The sequence below is a fragment of the Puntigrus tetrazona genome, chromosome 1 (genome assembly GCF_018831695.1).
Source record: "Puntigrus tetrazona isolate hp1 chromosome 1, ASM1883169v1, whole genome shotgun sequence".
Taxonomy (NCBI): Eukaryota; Metazoa; Chordata; class Actinopteri; order Cypriniformes; family Cyprinidae; genus Puntigrus; species Puntigrus tetrazona.
The window spans coordinates 14,248,164-14,270,252 of NC_056699.1; the positions used below are offsets into that span (position 1 = coordinate 14,248,164).

At 37.4% G+C, this 22,089-nt stretch overlaps 1 long non-coding RNA gene across 1 annotated transcript; it reads right to left on the reverse strand.

The window, feature by feature from the left end:
• Positions 1 to 1,441: 1,441 nt before the first annotated feature.
• LOC122351408 lies at positions 1,442 to 19,622 on the reverse strand. The gene is made up of 4 exons (XR_006251753.1): positions 19,302 to 19,622; positions 2,908 to 2,994; positions 1,848 to 2,040; positions 1,442 to 1,539 (listed from the first exon to the last, which is right to left on the reverse strand). It is a non-coding gene; the product is annotated as an uncharacterized LOC122351408 (long non-coding RNA).
• Between the last annotated feature and the right edge of the window lie 2,467 nt (positions 19,623 to 22,089).

The window sequence follows — 22,089 nt, forward strand, 5'->3', positions numbered from 1 at the left end:
ATAAAGGTCTTTCGTGTTCTGGGATGACTGTTGCTGTGAGACATCTTTAGATCAAGACTCAACTGTCAAGACCTTGTAAATAAGATCTGCAGCAACTGACTGACTTAAAAAAAAATCAGCTAGGTGATTCGTGACAGTTAATGTATGAACTACTGGAGCTTTCCACTTCAATAACAACTATCAGATCATTCAGTGAGATGATTCAATCATTTATGGCTGTGATATATTTATCATTTGAATATCTAAAAGATATAAGACAGGTTTATATGATTTATTCAACTGATCTGTCATAGATTACAAATTCAGAATACCTCTAAGGCAGTTAAGACGAGCATAAAAATTGCCAAGAAATGAAAATGACCTATTTTCTAAATGCACCTTATTTATCTTAATTGTCAAAAACACACACACACACACACACACACACACACACACACACACACACACACACACACACACACACACATTTGTACTATTTGTACTATTTGTACTTTGTATTTTGTGAATAAACCTAAACCTACCCTTATATGAAACTATAGCCATTTTTATATTTTAAAAAGCTCACTTTGTATGATTTACAAGCATTTTGAAAAGCGGGGACATGACATAACGTCCTCATAAGTCACCTTCTTCTTGTGACACCTGTGTCAAACCCATGTCATTATACAAATTTGTGTCCACATATGTCACAAAAACCCACGCTCACACACATTTATACATATATACCATATATCAGAATTGGAAAGCTGCTGAGTTTATTATTATTGTACCAGATACTCAAATTATCACCTCCTTATTGAATGAACCTTCCTGTGTGGCTGCTGTTTGTGTGTTATCAGACAGGTGGTCGCGATTTAATAACTCATGGTATATATGCAATATCTGAATGCAAGCTTGCGGTGAATTTAAAAAAGGGACAGAGTTTAAGTGGACTAAATGATGATTACAGTATGTCCCCAGAGAAGTCAAAGTTAAGAGATTTTGATTAAAATGATGAGCTCAAAATTGAAGCTCTGCCCCTTTCTTGCAATCAACCGCAAGTTTGCATTCAGATCTGCCTTTATCTAGTCATCAACCAATAAACAGAGCCCTGCCCTACATTCCTTCTTTTTTAATACATGTCATTATATGCAAGAAAAAATCTGTCGCTACTTCTGTTACATCATTACCATCATGTTGCTTTTTCATCTTTTAGTCACCTTCATGTTGTATGCTTTTTTTCTTCTTCTGTGGAGCACAAAAGAATATATTCTGAAGAAAGTTTCCACTGTTTTTCTGAGCACACATTGAATGTCAGTGGTGTCTAAATCAATTTTAAAGCAATTTTCTGAATATCTTCTATTGTGTTTCACCGAAGACAAACAAAAATCCTCCAAGATCACCGTAAATCTTTATATTTTTGATAGACAATGATGAATGAGAAAGCGAGAGAGAGCGCTGTGTCTACTTCTGAGACATCCGACGAGTTGGCAGTCCGGGTCCAGACGAGCGTCAGTGGGCGGGACTTTGGGGTGAGTGCGGGTAGCGGGTAGTGTCTTGCTGGAAAAACCACACAGCTATATTTCTGTCTAAGTACGTCACTGTGCAGACCTAGATTATTTATGAATAAGCTTAAATGAGAGACTTGAGGAGACTCTCTGGGTGGGACACGAAACCAGCAGGCCCGACTGTTACATAAGAGAGGATAGCCAAATGATCTGTCAGCTCAAGATAAGGAGGAGACTGTCTCAGAGCACCTTAACACAACTTCCTATTCATCTGGCAGACAGGCTACACTGAATATATGGCCACCATAAAACACAGCATAACAACGTGACTGTGGAGCGAGGAAGGAGGGGAGCACTTACACCAGTAATGGAAGGAACGCTTTCTCCAGCATTTTAGAGCAGCAGGGGGCTTTTCTGATGTGTTAATGTGTTGACGGAGACAAATGAGGCCGTGCGGTCACGAGGGGACATGGAACAAGAGCCCTGTTGTACACAGCACAGCCCAGAATACAGGAGCCCCTGCCTAGCCAAACAACAGCACAGGAAGCCAGGCCTGCCAAACACAAAGGCTGTTTATTTGCCCTCATGTCAACCAATCGTGAGTACACAAATCAATAAAGTGTTAGACCACAAGAGACACGCCAGGTTAAACAGAGGCTGCAGGTTAAATAATGACTGCTTTAAATAAAGAGCTCATTAGAACTACAAAGATGTTTACAGATTTTGGTTTTGGATGCTTTTCAGACACAAGCTAGGATTTCATAAAATATAAATGACATCTACAACAATACTTGAATAAAATTCTTATATACCTTAATTTCTTTCACAGCTTATTTTTTTTAATCTGTGGAATAAATAAGAAATCTAACACAATGTCTAAACAAGATGTTCTTAACCTTTTATGTCAAAAATACAATGTAGGTTTAAGGGATGGGTCAACAGTGTAGTTATAAAATGTAAGATTTAATTACGTGCATGTATTAATATAAATACAAGAAATATAATAAAAAGTACAATGTTAAAACATGTATGTATACAACAGGTGCACTGTATCAAATGATTGATTGAACTGTAAAATACTTACAAAGTATTGTTGTAAAGGTCATTTCATACCGAATCCCAAATTTAGTGAATGACACAACATGAGGTTGTATTCATTTCAGAAAAAGTTTCAGACAAAGGTCTTAATTGTCAATTATCAAGATTTCCAGTGAATAATGACTTAAAATTTTGTCCATTTACTTTCGTTTTAAAGAAGAGAACAGCTTAGATATTCAGCTAAACATCTTGAAAGTCACATTGGTTTGAAACAACATGGATTTGCAGTTTAACTGTACAGAAATCACCCAGTGATGCCATCTCTGTTTACACTCCTAACTATCAGCAGCTAAGACCACCACACACAGTCAACAGGCCTGACCTTCTTCCAACAATAGCATGTCTTCAGCTTCCCGTCAGTCTGATAAACTCCACGACTGTTCTTCTCAGTAGAACCGTCACTCTTCAGCTGGAAAAAGAAGAAGAGATTGAATCATATGCTTTGAGAAGCTGTGATAAGAATCAGGAGCATGTGTCTCTTTCAGCTTCTCTGAGCGTGACGCCGAGGGCAGATCGCAACTCTCCACAGGTGACAGAGAGGAAGTTCACAGAGCTGCCACATGACGCCTCCAGTGGATCACTGTCTTGCCTCTAAAAATGGGATGTGAGATAATGACCTGCCAGTCAAAGAATTGGACAGGTAAAAAAAAAAAAAACAATAAGGTAAGGAAGAAATAGATATGAGTCAGACAAAGAGAGAGAGGGGGTAGGGGAGAGAGAAAGAGAAGATTCATTGAAACACACATAATTGGGGCTTGAAAATTGGGACAGCTATGTGCTGCCGCTGGTACTTGAGAACGAACTCATCAGGGAATAAAACGGCGTCGTGATTTACCTTAAACATAACACACAAGCCAGGGCCAAACACAAAACAGCGAATGATGCAAAACGACAAACAAGCAAAATTGGAAACATTTTGTTCGCTTCTGCTCTCACACTCGCAGCACAGTCCTAAACAGCATAGGCCTTTCGTGCATTTTTATGATTTCTGTGATAGTTTACCACCAGATGCTATGCTTTTTGCTGGTTTCCTTTTGGAACTTCTTATATATATCATTATTTATTCATGCATTTGAAATAAATCACTGGATCACTGTGAACTGGAACTGAAAAATTCTGATTATTATTGACCATGTCAGCTCTCCAGAGCTCAGTTTAGCAAGCACAAACAGGAGCCATTTTTTTTTAAGTAAGTGTAGCGTGTGATCTCATACTTGAGACTCAGAAAAGGTCAAATAATCACTTGCTGAGATAGAAAACACTTCAGCGTTACACTTGTGTGTGTGAAGACACAGCAGTTGAGTTCTTATAATGACGTGTCAGCACAGGGAAGTTGCTCTTTTATGGTTTTGCCACATGCATTATTTAAAGATGGAATCAATATTGCAGATTGTGCTGGCACTATGAGTGAGAACTCACAGAAGCACACTGTATAGAGATTCCCTGCTTTATCTGTTTGATAAAACAATGTGTTCCTGTGCAAACTTTTTTTTTTCACTAGTGAGTATGCCACTAACTCAGATGACGTGTATAAGATCCATCTCTAGCTGTGGTAATCCAGACATGGTCATGTGTGTCACTGAGTATCAAGCCCTGTATTTAACAAAACCATGTTCAAGAAAAGTCTTATTCCTTTTGCCATTTTGATATTTAACAGCTTAATATCAGCTAGTAATGAAAAGGTGAAAATTGTTGCCCCAGCAACCTGGAGTTGAACCACACCACAGGCAAGATTTTATCATTTAATGCACTGAGAGCAGAACAGACCTCTGACCTTCTATGAAAAGTTGAACATTTAATACACGAAAATAACCTCCATACCATACGTCAGTCCGACCATTCGTTCATGCCACAGTGGTGACAACCAAATAATACGAGGCTTGCATCATCATAGTGACAGTTGTTTACCCCAGTTGCCTTTTTTTCTGTTGTTGTTTTTTTACATATTTTGCATTTTGAACACCAACACAGAACGGAACATGCGTTTATTTGTTGAAAATATGTGATGCAAAGGTTCAGAAGAACACGAATGTACCTTGCTGCTAAAGGTGAGAGAGTGAGAAAAACATTCATAGTTGACCAATTCATACAATAGTAGAACAGGTCTATGTTTTAATGTAGTACTCTAATCCACACCAGAAACCATTCCACAACATTAATAGATACCTTTTAGGACAGTTACCAGGTTACATCAGAAAACAGTATTTAAATTGTCAGAGCCAAAATCTGACATCAACAAAATGTGTTTCTGTATACATTTAGGTGTTACCATGCACTGCGTGTATTAATAAATGTTGGAAGGGCAAAACTATTTAAGTTGAAAGTTGACACAAATGTATTTGAAATATTGAACGGTTATTTTCAAATCCATGTTGACTAAACTAATGAAAAAAATCCAGCCAACACTGAGATCATTCTGCACGTGTAAGTGCCTGTGATTCGATGGAGCGCCATCTTGTCAAGGTAAGTGCCACTAAATGAATTCAGTTCTCACTTTTGCTGCATAAGCTTTACATCTTTTGCAAAGTTATAATATAAAACTTAATTGAAAGTCTCATGACCAATTCGTACATAATTTACAAGGTTGCTAATCTGTACAACCTCATTCATACTATTTTGTACGATTTGTCTAAAACCCCAGTGATGTGTAGGTTTAGGGGCAGGGTTAAGAGTAAGTCACTCGTACAAACGTTTGGTGCTGAAGGAAAATGAAAAAATATTATACACAAAACGGCCAAAAAGACATGTCTTTAAGAGGCTATAAATTAAATGTGCCCAAAAACAGGGGAAGGAAATGTTAACAAGCATATATATTTTGTATTATAAATGTAATGTTTGACAACTGGAGCACTTAAAAGGGATAGTTCACCAAAAAATATAAATTTGTTGTTATTTTACTGACCATTCTACATGTAAGTGACTTTTTTTCTTCAGTAGAACAGTAAAGATTTTGCCTTAAACGTTGATCTTTGGCGATTCATACCCAGCAAGATTCATACAGGTTGTTATTACATAAAGGATATAATGTGTGCATTTAAGTAATTGATAGATATAAGATAGTAATTTTCTTAAACTCAGATTTATTCAGTAGATTCACAGGCTGCTCTTCAAAACTACTGGCTGGTGCTAGTTGGTCAGTGGATGCCATCAAAGTAGTTGTGCACTTCAAAAGAAAGAAACTTCAGTGAACTAAGGATATGATTCGGTGTAAGAATGATTCATTCACATAAAAGATTCATTCAGCACACAGATTCATTCATGAACCACTAACATAGAGCAGCTCCTAATATTTATTCTGGCCTTAACAGACAGCCATATACACATACAGATGAGGTCCGCCCATACAAAACTATAAATGAGGATGATGGTGGTAAAAGAGAAGCATCTAGTGCATGTAACATAAGCTCAGGCTGCTTTAATTGGCATATTGATGACATCAAGTGTTGTTTAGATTCGAATGAATCTCAACATTCTGTGTCAGAGCAGCAGCTTGAGCTGATATTTGAAAGACAACACAACTGTTTCTGAAGCCTTGAATCTGATCAAACTTTGCTACAAAAGCTCTTCACGACTCTGCAATTTGGTAAGTTTCAACATTTTGTTGAGTTTGTGAAGCTTTTTTTGGATTCATTAGCATGGAGCAGCGTCGCACGCGTAGACCCAGGTCTCTTCCCAAGCATCTGAAGGGATTCGTAATGGAGGGCACCTCTTCCATTGAAGACTCACGTGAGATCTCACGGCTGGCAGCTGCCATCAGGTTGGACCACTCTTACAGCTGCTTCTCTGCGAAGGCCCGAAGACCCAAAGGTCTGGAAGAGCGCTACTTAAAGAACGCTGCTGTCCTTCCCGACATCCGTCCAGCAGTATCGGTCTCCTCAGTGACACCTCTGTGTCAGCAGGAAGAGTCTGTCTTCATTCACGGCTGCAGCATCAAGGGCTACCAGGACATCTACCGCTCTGTGGCTGAGCCTGTGATGAAGACACGCTGTGGTGAACGCCGTCCCTACAGTCTCAAACTGGGACTGAAGATTAAGCAGCATCTGTGGGAGACACTCAGCTGCCCTTCACTGGTGGAGACAGAGCAGCCTGATGGACGCATCCAGATCACTGAGGGCTTCTCCACGAAAAACAGAAGCCTTGCTCCTCGAATTCACATGGATGTCAGTGAAGAGCCCCTGCCCGAGGAGCCCAGAAGAAAGAAGGCCAGACACTGAGTCACCACAGTGTCACACGGAGCCTGAAGTATGTAAATACTGTATATAATGTATATAGTTATAGCGTTTGTAGAGTAAGTTTTGTTTGTAGAGTAAGTTTTATTTATAGGTTTATAGTACGTTTTCAGCACATGCTCCGATTGGTTTTCAGTGCTTTGATACGTGGTTGTCGTGATGTTTTGAGCGGTCTTGGTGCATTCACATGGTTTTGTCCAGGTTTTCTGTTCTACGGCTGTTGTTTTACGGTTGCTGACCTCCTCCGAGTGAAATGTGTTGTTGTTAGTTAGGAGTTGTTTGAGATGTGGTTAACAGTTGGGTTAGGGTAGGTTAGGGTCCCTCACGTGGTTTGCAGCTTGACGTGCTGTGAGGGCTTGTGTGCATCAGGGATGCTGAGAGCTACGTCACTGGTACATTAACTACTGGTAGGGTCTCCCATAGTGGACAGGTCTCAGCTGAGATGCCAGACGAAGACAAACCACATGAACCTGGACAGCAGCCGACTGACCTGATGTTCCTGGCAGAAGATCTTGTGTATACGGGATAGTAGGATAGAAATTAAGGATTGTGAAAGAAAGTTTGGTTTTATTAGTCTATTAAAATTATTGTTTGATTAAGCAACATTAATCATTTTAAAATCATTTTAATTATATTTAAAAGTTCTGAAATCTACACTTGTGGTTCAAATTTTACATGTACTTTATAGCAGTAAACTGTAAACATCTTGTGAAATATCTTATTCGGGTCAGTTCTAAATGGAAGTTAACATACATTTTATATGATCCCTCTCATAGATTGTGTATACTGTAAAGCAGTGGTGCCCAATCCTGCAAAGTTCAGCTCAACTCTAATCAAATACACCTGAAGCAGCTAATTAAGGTCTTCAGGATTGCTTGAAAACTAAAAGCAGGTGTGTTTGATTAGAGTTGGAGCTGAACTTTGCAGGACAGTCAATATCCAGGAGCAGGATTGGTGGCACCACGCTTTACAATATATAAAAATGTGTACGAGGGATAATATAAAATGTATGTTATTTTTATTTTAGAACTAACCTAAAGATATTTACAAAAGAACTGTGGAATTAATAATAATAATAAAGCGCTTAAGAACTGCTCATGAGTCCCTTTTCAATAATGATTTTGAGAAATGTTATCACACTGAGGAACTCGTACACATTTTAGTTTGAGAATCCACTTCAGACATTCAACTAACTAAAAGTAACTTTCTAACTACATGTCACATGTCAACTATTTCTCATTAATTAACAATTGCATGCAGCTCTCAGGAAGACTATTATAGGTGTAGGGTTAACTGATCTACACTTAATAACCATTGGTTAACTATTTATCGTAATGCTTTTTCCTCAGTTGGTCAGAAAAAGCATGGCAGACTTGTTACTTACTTTCTTAAATTCTTATTCGGGGCATATATTCTAAGACACAGAGTAGAATTTGAGTGAGAGCTGCACTGAAACAGCAGTCAAACCCGTGACTTTGTACTAGATTTATGTGCTCTGACGTTGCATAGGCTGTGAAACAACAACGCAGCCCCTGCGGATGCAGTGTTTATATTTATGCAGTGTTAAAATAAAAGGTATACTAGCTTCTCTTGCCTTATGTGCCGTGTCCCTCAAATAAGCAAGGAGTGAGCACTTTTGGCGATTGAAATGATCTTAAATGAGCATAAGCCCCGTATGGTCAGCCATGCTGGTTTGTTTACATCTAGCTACCACAATTCATTGAACTCGGGCAGTTTGGTGTAACTTGCCTGAACGCTACAAAGTCACGAGTCGTGGTTTGAAGCCGTGACTTCCAGGTTCAAAAACCTGCCTGGAACGCAGCATGAGTATTTACTCTGGTGCGGTGACTGCTACACACTCCTCGCTCTGGAGCCATGCCTCCACACAACCCACGCAATAAAAATAATTTCACAAAGAACTTACGGATTGCAGCACTGAGTACAGCTTACTAGTACTCTGATGACTGCTGGTTAACATGTATTTGCAAAGTTACTGTTGGTAGAATGTCTAAAGTGGACTATCGAAATGTCATGTTCATGTTCATGATTTCTGTTGGTGTGATGCAACCTGTCCAAATTAGTTCAAAATAATGTCAAATTTGATTGGATGTCAACATCAAATAAACGGGTATCACCTTCTCTCCTCATTTAAAAGTTGAGTATCAATTCATGTTTTTTTTTTAAGATTGTTAGTTAAGTTTGCGTTTCATTATTTGCATTTAGCACTATTTTTATGCGAACCTGTCAGAAGAGACCTGCAACCCTTTGGGGTTGCAACCAACCAGTTACTGATCTATAAAAATTCTTAATTTAAATCACTGATTTACTCATAATTCTAAGAGGGTGACACAGTGGGTAGCGCTGTAAGAAGGTTTTGATTTGAGTCTCACCTAGGAGGCTTTTCTGTGGGGTTCTTCTAGCTGTTCTGGTTTACCTCACAATCCAAATACTTGCGGGGCAGGGAAACTGGAAACACTAAAATGCCTGTAGGGGTGAGTACATGTTTTAGCCCGGTGATGGACTGGCCATCTGTTCAGAGTGTTTCCCCCTCAGGGACAGGCTGCAAGCTCCCTTTGACCCTAGCAGTTTGCAAAATGGGTAGAAATGCAAACATCATTGGCTCTAAACAGCAAACATCAGGTGTCTTTGGAATTGGTTTTAATAACTCTGTTTGTTATCACACACAACAGAAACCTGTCATCCGGTCAGACCTCCTCTATAATTGCTTTGCACGAGGCAAAACACTCTTTTCTGTGAGTCTGTGGGTTGTGCAGCAGGTAGAATAGATCAATGCTGTCAGAGCAGTTGTCCAGAGGGACTGCTGACACTGTCAGATTTACTGCCTGCAGGGCTGCCCATTGACTGCAGACATTTCTGCACACACAAACTCATTCCTTCCAGGAAAGATGTGCCTCACACACACATACTGAGACTACAGAACAGGTACGATCTGGTCCAGTTGGGGCATGTTCTCAGGTCATTATTCCTGAACAAGCTGTGTCTTGAGATTCAGACAAAACTTCGCCGCTACACAAACACTCGTGAAATATGTGTTTGGTTATGCTTTTTAGGTTTCAACAGCAGAACATCTTTAGTTAAATGGCTGCGGGTTAATTAGTAAAGATTGAAATGTTGATTGATTGATGTTAGATTCCAGAGGAACAGCCACGGACTTATGCAAGGGCTCTCCGGTGGTTGGTGTTTTTGCCTTTCTAAGGCAACAAAATGAATCATAATCTTTCATCATTTTCTATATACCGCTTAAAGGACAATCCAGTTATTTAGACTTGATTTATATAATGATTTATGGTTCATATCTTGTATTTATAATCGAAAGGATGTCATGTCATTTGGTTCCCCAGTAGAGCAGAAACACATAAAGTAAATTCACATTTTTAAGTGCACCTTTCAGTGGTTATAAAAATGTACTGCAAATGCAATGAATCCAATGTGACTGCTAAACTCATATTCTTCCATATTATATACTATACAGATGATTTTAATACAAGACAAGCTGTCTGAAGTTCTCATCTAAAGTATATCTAGTTTAGTGTTATTCACTGGCAGCAGTAAACCTCGGGCCAACTAACAGAATATTAATGTGATTTTATATTTCCAAACATTTCAGACAGACAGGCTAAATCACAGCTAATTGTTCTTTCTAGAAATACAGAGTCAAAAACACAACCCTCTATCAATTTGCATTTAATGGTTCTAATGTTATTTAATCAAGCTGTTTAATTCAATAAAGGGCTTCACAGGTTTGGAGATGAGAAGGTGCTTTTAATTGTGTGTATGCAGAATATTAATATAAATATGATTTTTGATGCTGGTGTTGTTTGGTTTATTGGAGGGAACTTGAGTCACACAATTTTATTAAACAGTGACTGTGAGAGAGCAGCGTCAGGAAGATATAGTTATTTGAATAGTCAAGAAGCCTAGCATCTGTTTTAGATCTTATTATGACCTACAAAATTTACTGATGTGGAAGGAAAATTTATTTTATGTTTTGCATCCTTCAACCAACTTATTTTTTGGTGCTGTGGTAGTGACATAGAGAAAATTACATTTTACCTCCAAATATTTCCCGTTGTTGATTTATATGCCTTCCACAGCAATGATGTAGTCTAACAAAACATGACAGTCATTTTTTGATTGACAGTCAAAGGCAGGCCGCTTCTTGCCTGTCCCTGATGTTTCTTCTGAGAATGCTTTGATCAGCTCCTATAAAAACGCATTATTATGCAAGTCATTGCGCATGGCCAGAGGCCACAATGTTATCGCAAATCATCTGTAGCTCCTTCACAGACTTCAACTTGACCAACAATAGCAGCAGGGCTTTTATGTTTGCATGTAAAACAGAGAAGAGAACAATGTCAAAGCTATTAAAAAACATCCCATGTACTTCTTTATGCGGCACTCATGCATCTAGCATTCTTTATTTTTATTTTCTTCTTTATTTTTTGACCTTGTAATTTTAAATTAAAATGGCATCACTCAAACATATCTGCTTCCATTCAAACAACAAATGACTTTCACCAAGTCACACCTAACGTCTTTTTTTTTTTTTGGTAATCCATTTCACACAAAAGAGCAATATCTATAATTACTTCTGTTACATTGTGGCTTTAAAGCAGCAAGATTATATAGTGTATATGAAGACTTTACTGAGTCAACAGTGAATCAATATGCTATAAAGAAATGTGTTCAAAAAATGGCCATCTTTTGATGAACCCTTTTTTTTTTACACGCAATACAAGAAAATCAAGCCCACGAATCATAAAACAGTTCAAGTGAAAGTTGGGTAATGGCTTGTTTTAAATAGGAATTTGAAGACAAGCCAATTGAATATGCAAACATTGGAGTATTTCTCATTAACTCTGAATTACAAGTTAATTAAATTACTTATGATGATCCCATTTATCAAGAGAAGCCAGAAATTATGAGGACGGTGATGGTCTCAGTATGTAAAATAGACCAGCTCAAATATTTGACTAAACACACGAAAAACTAAAAAACTTGGCCTATATTTAAATATGTAATAGATATATTTATTGTTCTAAAATATATTTTTTTCCTTGAGACTTCTTAATAAAGCTACATTCAGATACGGAATGGTTATATAACAGTTACAGTCAAATTCTGTTTCTATGGATGCCGTGGCATAATTTAGTTGCCCTACCAAAAACCGGTCACTTAAAGCCAAACAGCACCCACCATAATAATAAGTTTTGCTCAGTACTGAGCTCTCATCACAACATTAAACCGCAATGCTGCATGTGAAAACACTTGATGTGACGCGTTTACAGATCCCAGCTCATTATGTGGCACAATAATCAATTGTGATTTAAGTGTTTACATTCGCATTGACTCTATTGTTGACTGAAATGAAAATGGCCTTTTACAATGACCAGCACTTTTGATGAACGAGTTGATTAAACGCATAGCTGAGGTTCTTGGTGACTGCACGCTTCAAAAACAATTTAACAAAAGAAAATGAAATATCATTACCGTGCCAGATCATTTTGTTCACTGGCCCACGGTCACACAGCATTGTCTAAAAGTTATTTGAGCATCTCTGCAATAAAGTGCTTTTCCTAAAGCTGGATGAATATCTGTGTACTGGTTGAGTTTAATCTCTAACAGTGTGTACCTGATATATTTTTCCTGTCTCACATTTTTGTGTTCTAGAAGTGTTATTGAAGTTAAAGGCTCGGCCATTGAGTAGCATTGATCTGAGGAGAGGCCAAGTGTATTCTAGGGGAAATCTGTAGAGTTTACCAGCATTAAACAGTTAGTCAGTTTCATAAAGAGCTTTTCTGTCCTGAGATCCACCTCCCGTGGTGTTACTCGAGGATTCCTGCAATGCAACTGTAATATTAAAATGTAGTTTTAAGCTTGTTTTAAGTGAAGCAGCAGTGTATCTACAATAAACCTACAGCTCTCTTCACACACAAAAAGTGATTTCTGGGTTGAGTATTTCCTCATCAGCTATGTTATTATTAAATCAAACTTGATTGTCACCACGTTTTATTTAGATACTTGAAGAGGGAGATCAAACTAACATCCAAATACTAATCCATGCAATGCAAAAGAAGGTTTAACTTATTATTAAATCATCCGTTTTTTGTAGATTCACAGTTTAACAAAATGTTGAATATAAATATGTGTTGCTTGAAATATGCACAGTGGAGAGGTCAAGAAGAAGACTTCTCCACAACGGTGGAGACATATCATTAGCTTTAATGGTCTCGTTCTTTCACTGTATCTGGGAATTTGAAGTGATTTAGACATTCTGGCAAAACGTGATAACACTAATTTTCTTAATTATTTCAAAACCAGTTCCAGTAACTCCTGAAATACGCTCTTTGGGTTTATTTCCCGTTTATCACCACCAGCTTATCACGCCAAAATAATTGACATTTGTCTAGTTTTTGGTAGCATTCTAATGAAAGAACATAAAAGGGCAATGTATTGATCGCTGGTCAAAAGAGCAGGCATATTGTATTAAATCGGAAAGAATAACACTATAAAGGTCATAAAATGTGGAATCTGTTTATTTCTGAACAATAAGCAAATAATGGCACAGGCATACCTCTCACTCTACTGATTGATATGCATATACATGTTGCTCTTTTGTATTCTCAGATATGTCTGTCTTGGCCTTCGTATAATAATTTTTGGATGGTTTGGAGGCTGGGGGCGTGGAGAGTTAAAATATCAATTCTTTTCTATGAATTTTTCCTTGTTATCCTCCACGTCTTTTTTTTTTTTTTTCAATAAAATCAGTTTTTTAAGAATTAAACATGCTATTTTTGCTAGAGGACCAATATGTAAATGAACACTGTTATGATTGCTGTCTAGCATGGTTCACACTCTCTTATCAGTCGCTGAATACTAAATAGGTGTTGAAGTGTACATGTGGGCAGCCATAACAGAAACGAGATGTATTCTACACACTCACTATGATATACAACCATAGCAGCATTTGTGCTTAGCTGAAGTTCTCATTCTAAGTAGTACAATATCTCCACAAACCTCTGAATAACTTATGGAGAAATAAACAGAGCTCGTACATTTTATATGGGCACAATAGCTGGAAGTGGATCTGCCTGCTGCATGGCTGACTATAATCATTTGCATGCTCTGTAAAAAGACGGAGGTGGAAAGAGAGCATGAGCTTCCTTCCCTCTTGGGTGAGCGGCGACCGTGCCAGTGTAATAACAGAGCTGTCATGGTAGGCAACATGCTGCAGATCTGTTAGATGGAGGGTGTAATTACTTGGTGAGTCTGGCCTGCTGCTATTTGTGATAATTGCTTGTATATGCAGCCTCCTCCTCTATAAACCATCTCTCGTCAACTGGTCTGCAGAGGCGAGCATGTATTATGAAAAGTGTAATGTAGTGGTGACCTTTCGGGGCTCGTAACATGCAGTTGTGACTTGATGTTTATCAAATAGATCCACATCTGAGCAGATGTGGTGAGCAAAATGACTGAACACGCTCAAACAATTGTGTTGGCAAATAGGATTGGTAATACACAGGTGTGAAATAGACAGCTGGACCGGTGTAGTCTCATTACAGAACTAATTAAACTTGCGATCCTGGGTTGTTGTTTTTTTTTTACGTACACTGGAACCACAGTAGTATGTCTCCCAAACAAGTGAATATGACTAGTCTGTTTTTTTGTAAATGATATAAAAACCAACATAAGTCAGACTCAAAAAATTAAACTTGTTAGTTGGTTCTATTTAGACTCAAATGATTGACTATTATTAGTTGCTTCTTTTCAATCAATCGTAAACTTTGGAATAAATGGGCTGGTTCTTTTCAGTAATCTTTTATGTAACCAGGGTAGTCTTAAGTGGTAGTCTCAGAGCAGACACTGAACAGCTAGGTCTATATGAACCAATTATCTGTAGTGAAACAAAAGAAGACATTATTCTAAATGCTATTTTTTGCTGAATCAAACGCATACCGCTAACAATAACTATATCTATTAGTTAAGTTTCGATTGTTGTTCATTTGACAACATGTAGTTAACAATGCTCATTATGAGTTTTATCAGTAGTCTTTTATAACATTTTATGAATTATCACATTTTGTATTTGTTTAGTATTGCAGACTAATATTTAATACAGCTAATTAATAGCCTGGGTAAGGCCAATTACTGAATTTTATTTATAGCACCGAAAAACTTAATCTATGGAAAAGTAAATACACATTTTGCAACATCTAGTTTAAATGTATTTCAGATAAAACTTCGCTTAAAGTCGTTATGTATGATGCATTATAAGTGTAGTTTTAATTATGCTTCGTAATGCACCTTAAAATGCATTGTACAATTTCATGAATAATTGTTACCAGTTAATAGATTATGACACTTATCAATTCATCGTTACACTACGCACTTTAAAATTAGTTATAATTATTTACAAGATTTAATAACTTTATAATGCGTTATACATAAAGGCTTTAAAGTGTTATTGTACTTGCATTTATTGAAATCGTTTAACAGTAAAATCATATTTCTTTTATAAAATATTGGTTTTATACAAGTATATTCATTTTACTTGATTCACCTAAATGTTCTTGAAAGGTCATTATTGTTGTTAGCAATACATTAACACTCTCAGCTCCTGTTAATTAAAAAAAATTGTGGAAAAAGCAACTTTGTCATAATTACAGTTGAAATAACGATGGAAGTATCTTGTCTCATAGAGGGGCCTTTGAATGTTTTGTTGAACAATAGGACCTAGAAGTTGAGAATTACTGAATTACAAAGAACCAGACACCAGTGAATACAGAAAATCCTCCTTGTTTTCATGTCATTTCCTAAACACTTGTGAATAAATAATGAATCACTCAATTAAGAGAATTATCTTTCCTTACAAGGGTTGTAGACAATGATCTTATGGACTGGCCAAACAGAACGAGCATTTATGTCATGCAGTAATTTAGAATAATTTCCAAGAATTAGAGCATAAATGACTTTTGAATGCTGTGCTTTGTTTAAAAGCATCATAGTCGGTGATCCAGTTGTTAAGTGGCACAGATCAAGCTGTGCAATGAGCAGAGTAAGTCCAGGAAACAAAAGACTGACTGTGTTTGACTCGCATCATTGAGCTCTTTCTGAAGCAAATGGACAAGCTGGCTTACTGTAGTGCACATGGGAAAAACAGGCGTGATTTAGTGAGCATCAGAGCTTCCCTGGGCACCAAGCTGGCAGAGCAATAACCAATAGTGCCCCAGCTGGCAATAAGCTAACAGGATTATTCTAAAACGGGTCACAGTGGTGCAGAATGCCAATGTGCTCAAATGCCCCGTCCCTCAAGAGCTAAAAGGTGACTGAAAATGTCAGTCATCTTTAGGTGCAAATCATGTCCCAGGAAATGACTAGGTGACACGGGTCAAGAGTTCAAATCGTCCTCTAAAGAGAACAAATATGCCAAGTTCAAATGTTACAAGACTACATTATTAACACATCTGTTATACAATGGTAACTTCCACCAAAATTGATGATCCTATTAATGGCTTCAGTGATCCAGCAGTTCTTGGGGTATGTGCATTAGAAGAACCTAAATTAGGATAAACATTTATGGCATTTTATTCTTTTCTGAAACTTTAGACCAGACTGATTGTAACTGCACTGAAATGACATGAGCACTCCTGAAAAAAAGAAAGTCACATATATTTCAAGGCCACTAGTTCTCTAGTCTGCTTGGCTCATCCTGGCCTTTATACTTGCTTCTTCTGAGGCTATATCACAAATGGGTCTTAGGTAAAATGCTAGCGCCAAGCAACAAAGGTGGGAGGGGCCTGGGTCAGTGTGACGTCACACAGACGGGCATCTGAGAATGGCTTGATAGGAGAAAGGGGAAATGATTTATTGAGATAAAAAAAAAAAAAAAAACACTAAGTGGATCTTTACCATTAAAGGGTGGTTGTGTACACACACACTGCCAACACGTTTCAGTTCAGACTACTTGTAAAAGTGCCATGTTTACCAAACCTAAACTTCTGAATGGTATACTTGACACACACACACAAAACAGACTTAAGAAAGTAATAAGACTGAACAATATCTTCAGTAATCTTCTAACTCTTACTTAGAACCACAGCTCAAACAGGCCTGTTACTTAATTGGTACTTTAGCTGTTCAGAAATGTAGCAAGTAAATGAGGCATGAAGCAGTAATACAGCATCCTGAAACGCTCTAGAATATATTTTATACAGAAACACTAAAACTCCATACAGAAACCCATTTCCACCCGTCTCCCAGAGACTTAATCTGCATATGTGTTGGTATTTTCTTTTTAATTAAATGGTTCATTGTCACGGCTACATTAACATTTATGGACAACAGCTATTTGCTTCTAATTATACAAAGAGATTTTGTGTTGCAAGAAATGTTTTCCTTCCTTAAGCAAAATGTATGACTGGGTTTCACTCTTGGGTAAGATTGCTTTGTTTTGTTTTTTAACATCCCCAAGATTATCACAGCACTGAATGATTGTAGATCAGTTATCTATTGTGGTGTCAGTAGTATCAGACCGTACAGGCAGGATTCTCCCGTGGAGAGCCGCTCGTGCTGGGAGGCAGGATTACAGGAACAAAGAAACCAGGGTGAAGAAAAAGATCCTAATCCTTTATGCCCCCTTTCCACTTTTATAAATTCCTCATCTCTTCAATATAGGCCTCCCTTTCTTCTTATCATAGTAATGATACTCTTTTTTTTCCTCATTCATATTGTGCTCGACTATTAGACAGGGCTCTGTGAACTTCTGAATCAAGCTCTGAGGGATATTTAGTCAAGTCAATAAACTGTCTGAATACGAAAAGATCGACTGTTAATGAACGAACGTGATTTCAGAAAGCTTCTCTCGGTAAAAACGCATACAATTTCCGATATATTCACGTGAACTAAAATTGAAAATGACTTTGAATAAGATTTAAATGAGCCCGAGTCAAGCAATGTCAGGAGAAGACGTGTCAAAGGTGAACCATATAACGGCGGCTGACAACTAATCCTACGAAAGTCTACTGTGATTAGTCACTGGCTGTCAAACGAGTCAATCTTCAAGTTTGATTTCCAAATAGTCTTTTAAGATGCCAAAACTAAGCTGATGGTCAAGAATTACAGTTCTTCCATCACGGGGCTCAGGCAGATTTCTGATGTGTTAAGTCTTCATTTCTGAGAAATGAATAAAGAACCGTATAACCAGAGCTGGCAGAGAGGACAGATGCCTAAAGGCTTTTGTAAAAACAACAAGATGCATAAACGCTGCTGCTTTGTATAGACGTAGATCTTTTAAAGTCTTAATATTTAATATATTACAATATTAGTATAGTTTATTGGTCATTTTCAAGCTTGAGCAGTGCCTCATTTTCAATAAAAGAAGCATTCATTTGTCTTTTATTACTACATTGGACTACAGTTCATGTAATGCATTCATTCATCCTCTCAATAGTCAATAAAAGTAACAGAGAAACAAAAGGATCTGACTGAATCTCATGCAGGGGCCATTTTGGGGACAGCTTTCAGGTGATGTGAGCCGCCGACAAATGGTGTACTTAATGTAGAAAGCAAGTTCATATTCATATAATTAATTTTAAATAGAATAGTAAGTGGAGCTTTACTAAAATATGATAAAGTATGATCAGATAAGCTTTCGGCGCAAAGCAAATTTGCTGTATTGGGTAATAATAACTGTACTCCGGACACGAGGAGCATGACGCAATAAAAGATAACAAAGCCCAATAATCATGTCTCATTCAGCAGACGGTTTCATCCAAAGAAGGAGGGCATTTGTGACCCTGGAGCAAAAACAAAACAGAAAGCTGAATAAAAAAAAAACGTTCTACTGATGTATGGTTTGTTAGGAGAGAACACTATTTGGTTGAGTATTTGAAAATCTGGAGGTGAAAAATATAAATATGGAGAAATGCTCCTTTAAAATGGTACAAATTAAGTTAAATGCATATTACTAATAAAAAAAATGTTTGATAGTTTTGAAGAAAAACATCTTCGTGGACCATAATCTTTTCTTACAGCAATGATTTTATGGCATAAAAGAAAAGAAAAAAATAATAATACCCATACAATGTGATAGATTAAATCAGCAGTGGGACCATTTTTTGTCACATTAAATTGTTATTATCCACGTACGCAGGAGATGGATAGTAGCACGTGTGAAACGCGTCATCAGAGAAGCGCTACTTAAACAATGCTGTTTCTGTCAATGATTTTTGCTACCCAAATCTATTCAACTTTTTAGTTAAATATTTTAGTGCATCGCTACTACGGAAATAGCACTGAGAAAATCTGTAGTTATGGAAGTAATAAAGATATGTTAGGTTTAACGCACGCTGGATCACCACGTGACGAGGTTCAGCTTCTCTGTCGCGTCGCGTCCAGTAAACTCGACGTTACAGCAGGTTTAATCATAACAGGGAAATTTGATTCGTGTCATAACGCACATACTTACAGTTTGTTTGAAATAAGAACGTAATCGAGCATTTCCCCCCGGACCACCACACAGCAAAGAAGCGAACGAACGCAAGAAATGGCGAAAGCAACAGGAGACACGCCCAGGAGATGATTCGTCTTACGATTGGCTGAACTTCAGTTCACTCAACTCTGATTAACAAATCAGGAAAGACGGGCGGAAGTATCGGCGATGGGTCACAGTTCAAAGGGACAGACTCGCCTGTTTCTAAATGTGCGGTAGACGTTGCTACGACCCTGACCTCAAATTTGAAATGTTTATAGCAATAAGTTTAATTTAGAAAAAATGTATATGTATTTAACAAAATTGTAACAAAACAAGGAAGCAGTTAATTTTCGATATTGACTTTTTCTGTGCAATAGTGATTTTTTATTACTACATTTTATGGTGAAAACCATTAATGGCTCCTAGAAGTCCCTGCATAAGATCACATTTTATTCTTTTTCCTTTTTTATCTGTAATGTACATTAGGGTGCTGTGTGTTTATTTTGCTGTTAATATTGTTATTTTAGTCTTATTTGTTACAGAGTCTGTGTTATTTTAGTGTTTTGGTTGGTACATAAGTGACAATGAACTATGACTCATCATTTGGCTTTCTATTTTCAAGTAGAAGTAGTATAGTAGTAGTTTTATAACTTTAAATATACATTTGTATGTTATGTACAAGCATCAATATGCAGAAATTTTATTGCAAATTTCTTAGTTTTTTTTATTTTTTACGCAATATTTTTGCAATGTAGAGAACTTACAAGCTACAGTAAGGCTTTTCCTCCAATAATCATTCCTGACTTATGGTAACAATTATTCTAACTCTTAGGTAACGAAGCAGAACTGAACCATTGCTAGGCAACAGACTCTGAACATCCTGAAGCTTTAGGCAGGATGACTCTGCAGTAGATACAGAAAAACACATCTTTCCTCAACTGACAAACGATCGGTTACGTCTGAGAGCTCAGACTTACAATCTCTTGATGCCGAAGGTTTGTGAACACGGAGGCCTAAGTTCAGCAAGAAGACTACAAGACACTGAAGAAGAAAAATAAAGAAATAAATCGCAAACAAACTCTGGCTGGTTTAGAAGGATTACTGATCTACCCTTGAGAAATTTCAGCCAGATATTTTGCAGTGATTCATCAGCGGTTCTGCAGGACACACTGCAGTCTAACTCAAGCATCTGGGCCTTTAATGAGAGAATGAGATGTAGGAGGAGGAGAAGAAGAGATATCATCCTGTCTACAAGACTTGAGAAGACAAGCTATTCTGCACCGTTAAATGAATATCACATGAACCAGTAAGCTCCATGGCTGAAATGGCTTTTTCTTAAGCAGAACAAACTATAGAAGCTTTATTGGACAAATGAGACACTTTCACACACACAGAGAAAAACACACAACCAAAATAGTTGAAATGAACAAAGAAAAACCCACATTTTATTGCACTTAAGTTATAAGAAAATAAAAATTCTAAATGAATCAAACAAATACACAATCCCTTTAAGGTTTCTTTTTTTTTATCTGTCTGTTATGCCAGGCAGTTTACATAAACTGAAAAAATAAAACAGCTCCAACATCTGATTTCTCAAACCAGATCATAAATTAAACAGGAAGGGAAAAAAAAAAAAAAAAAAAAAAAAAAAAAAACAGGAGAAAGAACAAGATTGTTTTTTCTTTTAATATACAGTGTTAAACCACTTTCACAGTTCAGCTTGAGTTGTGTGACTTGGAGGATGAGACGAATCGTTTGGCTACGGATGCGGTTACGTCCTGTTTATCTATGAAGCTGCTTTACCATTCAAAAAAAAAAAAAAAAAAAAAAAAAAAAAAAAAAAAAAAACAAAAACAAACAAACAAAAAAACCCATGAGAGCGTCACCAACGGAATCCGGTTAGCTCTAGCACTTAAAATGTAATCAGATGTCCATTTCTGTACACTAAGACCACCTTGTTTCTTCGGTAACTTAACGTCGGTTCCAACAATCTCATTTTTCAACTAATTAAAAACAAGAACGGTATTCTTTTTCGCTGAAGCACACATTTCCACACAGAACAGACTGACAGAGCTTTTGTCCCAAGGAATGTGTGAACAATTTGCTCAAACACACACCCGCGCGCACACACACCCAGTCATGCTCGCAAACACGCGCAAAATAGTTTCTACACGTCCATCGTTTCATCTCAGCAGACAAACCCGTCTCTTTGTCAGACATTCTCCCTCCTCTACGCCTCGTAGAGGCACATTTGGCTCAAGTTTCAGTGGCAAAAAAAAAAAGAGAAGCTGTTATGTCGGTATCTTGCTTTTGTTGGTACGTTTGTTTGTGTCGTTTTTACAAGTTCAAACTCTACAAGTTACTTTTGTTTAGAATTTCGTCTGGGACTAAAACGTCACAGCCAGTTAAAGTTCCACCTTATTTTTCTGTGAGTCTAGCAGCATAAAATCCAGTTTGGCCACTGGGATGGACAGTACTGGGGGGGAAAAGGTGGGGGGAGACCTATTCCCAGGAGCTTATGGGAAAACATTCCCATTTCCCACAGAGCACCAGCACTGATGAGCTAATGAAACCAGACTGGTTGAAAAACATAAACGCAGGTCATCTCCGATCGAGAGAGGCACTGCTTATGAAGTACTAAATTAAAAAAAAAAGAAGGAAAGAAAAAACTAAACAAACCTCAAAAATGTGTGAAACAGCAGAGTGGGTTTAGCTTAATACTGAAACCTGTTGTTTGCAACAGTAGGCAGGAAGTGAACAAAAAAAAAAATATATGCTGAAC